The sequence below is a fragment of the Lipotes vexillifer genome, unplaced genomic scaffold (assembly GCF_000442215.2).
Source record: "Lipotes vexillifer unplaced genomic scaffold, Lipotes_vexillifer_v1.1 scaffold879, whole genome shotgun sequence".
In the NCBI taxonomy this organism is placed as follows: Eukaryota; Metazoa; Chordata; class Mammalia; order Artiodactyla; family Lipotidae; genus Lipotes; species Lipotes vexillifer.
The window spans coordinates 623738-627070 of NW_006781100.1; the positions used below are offsets into that span (position 1 = coordinate 623738).

Sequence of the window (3333 nt, forward strand, 5' to 3'; positions counted from 1 at the left end):
AAAACATTACTGCAATTTCCAAACCATATTCTGAATTTTAGAAACAGTCAGTGTCGTTAGCTGAAAGAGGCCTCCTGTTTGAGCCATGACGTGAAAAAAAAATTACATCAAACATTTTTAACAAATTTTACGTTAATTAACGTTATTAATACACTGGCATTGGGAACTTAATTTTTTTTTTTTTTTGCGGTACGCGGACCTCTCACTGTTGTGGGCTCTCCCTTTGCAGAGCACAGGCTCCGGACGCACAGCCTCAGCGGCCATGGCTCACGGGCCCAGCCGCTCCGAGACGTGTGGGATCTTCCCGGTTGGGGGCACGAACCCGTGTCCCCTGCATCAGCAGGCGGACTCTCAACCACTGCGCCACCAGGGAAGCCCAGGGACTTCATTTTAGCTGGAGTGAAGCTGAGTGTTAGAACTTCCCACATGGCTTGAACCCAAAGCTTAGGTTTCAGCGTGAAAAAAAAAGTGCTGACACCAATGCTACACAAAATTGCCGCCCTAGCCAATTGCTGGGCTGCTTTAGAGTAGGAGATGGGAGGTGTGCTTGTCTTCCATTGTCACTACTGTCTACCCAGGAGCTCCTGGGAGTTGCCAGTACTTAAGCTTGGATCTTATTAGTTAATTTGTGGTCTTAGTAAATTATATTTATTCTTCGGAATGGAGGTGTTTAAATAACTTAGCAAGTCAATCTGTAAACTCTATTCTAAAAAATTACTGTTTTCAGGGGCAGTTTTCCTGTGGTAAGCCCAAGAAGAAATACCATCTATTAAACATGGAAGTTGAATCAATTTATTAAGTATTAGTACTAGATTTTTAATTTTTTAAATTTTTTTGGCTGCACTGCACTGCTTGTGGGATCTTACTTCCCCAACCAGGGATAGAACCTGTGCCCCCTGCATTGGAAGTGTGTAGTCTTAACCACTGGGCCACCAGGGAATTCCCTTAAAACTAGATTTGAGAGAAGAGCACAACCTTTTCTTTATTTATTTTTACTTATTTTTATGGCCGTGCTGCATGGCATGTGGGGTCTTAGCTCCCAGACCAGGGATCAAACCTAGGTATTTATCACATACCTATTTGATGCCTCTGATGTGTCAGGAGTGTTTCTAGGTGATTTTTATATCAATTACTTTAAAAATAAAGACATTTTTGAGGAATTCCTCAGTGGTCCAGTGGTTAGGACTCATCACTTTCACTGTGGTGGCCCAGGTTCAATCCCTGGTTGGGGAACTAAGATCCCACAAGCTGCATGGTGTGACCAAAAAATAATAATAATAAATAAAGACTTTTTTTTTTAAAGATTCTTACCCACTAATAATTCCTGAGTTTTTAAAATAAAGTAGGTATTTTTTCCTGAAATATCTAGAGGGAAATATGACAAAATTTAAATAATTTTAGTCTGTTCACCAGGAAAAAAATTAAACTTTTTCAACATTTAATTAAATATAGATTTTCACCTTTGGAGGAAACAATCTTTATGCCACGAAAATCCTAATTTCTTCGTAAATTGAATTATTTGTCGTTTTTGTAACAGCTTTATTGAGATATGTTACATACCCTAAAAGTACTGATCAAACGCTGGACTTTGATATGAAGTTTGGGGCTATTCTTATCAATCATTTGAAGAAAGACTAGTCAGACAAGCATGAAGAGTGGGAGAGAAAAGTATCTGCAACTATCAATTATTCTGCTCCTCTTACATCTCATTCATTGTTATACAAGAAAAATATATTTCTCATATTTCTATTCCAGTGTGACAAAATTAAAAGCTTCACAAGCTTCCTATGTACATTATTAGTTGAAATATTTTGGTTGTTGGCATAGCCTTTCTCTCTTTCCCCCATTCCAATCCTACAATCTCAAAGGAAACTCAAATTCATTTATTTTATTAATATTATTTTAAAATTTTATTTATTTATTTATTTTTGGCTGCATTGGGTCTTCGCTGCTGCGTGTGGGCTTTCTCTAGTTGTGGCGAGCGGGGCCTACTCTTGGTTGCAGTGCGGGTGCATGGGATTCTCACTGAGGTGGCTTCTCTTGTTGTGGACCACAGGCTTCAGTAGTTGTGGCACGCAGGCTCAGTAGTTGTGGTGCACGGGCTTAGTTGCTCCACGGCATATGGGATCTTCCTGGACCAGGGCTCAAACCTGTGTCCCCTGCATTGGCAGGTGGATTCTTAACTACTGTGCCACTAGGAAAGTCCCTTAAATGCATTTTAGAAAGATATGACAAATATATCTGCCTATAATGAAATGGTGTATTGCAAACCAGGCAGAATGCAGCATAATGAAGATGAGATTCTACGTCTTGCCAATATATATAACTACTGAATGTATTTCACCTTCTTAAGAGCAAGGGTGGGTTTATATGACTACCCCACTGATTTTTCTTGTTTATCATGTCTCATTATTTTTTTTAATCAATATTGTAATTATTACCTCTGGTTTTTCAATAATTGGTAGTCAACTCTACAGAATTTTGAAGATTTTAAATAATTCATCTCTTGTTTTGTTCTGAAATATTTTATTATAGCCTTCTAGACTTAGTAGTTAATGACATCATGAAAAAAATTTATTTATTTCAATAGTATCCTTAGAATGTTTTTCTCCTCATACCAAACTGCTAACCTTAACTCCTCTGCGTTTTTCCTTTGCTGATGAGCAATATCTATTCTTACATCTCATGAATTCACACCTAATTACAGTTCTACAGCACTTAATTTTATAGCACATTTTTTGAAATGAGGACAGAAAAGCATTTGCCAGAAAGAGAAATTGTATCTATAATCTTTTTACTAATGACATTGTAAACCTATTTCTGGACAGTTATGTGAAAATATGAGACTTTGTTCTTTTCTCTACTCTTTAGTTTAGAAGACTACTAAAGATATTTCGAATTTTAAGATATCCAAATCCATATAAGGAGGAGTCTCAGAATTAGAATAAATTAGCAAATCTCTCTCAGGTAGCTTTAAGGAGTGAGAGTGAGAGAGTGAGAGAGAAATATTTGAATTATTTATATATATATATATATATATATATAAAGAAATATTTGAATTATATATATATATATATATATATATTCAATCACTAAAACCAGAACTATGGGGGTTAGCATTGACTTTTTCTTTTATCTTACCCCAGGTGTCTAATTGCTATTGTAGTATTCTCAATTCTATCTCCTTACTATGCCCTTAACAACTCCTAGAATAATTTTCTCCTTCATATCCACATTGACATTACCTTGGCTCAAGTCATCAGCATCTCTTATTTGGTTTGCTAGAAACGGACCCTTACTGACATTACTGTCTCTAACTTCATCTTTCAGTTC

General features: G+C 36.6%; 1 non-coding gene across 1 annotated transcript; it reads left to right on the top strand.

Annotated features, from left to right (window-relative positions):
* Positions 1–1161: 1161 nt before the first annotated feature.
* Positions 1162–1233, top strand: TRNAE-UUC (transfer RNA glutamic acid (anticodon UUC)). The gene has a single exon. It is a non-coding gene; the product is annotated as a tRNA-Glu (tRNA).
* Positions 1234–3333: the final 2100 nt, after the last annotated feature.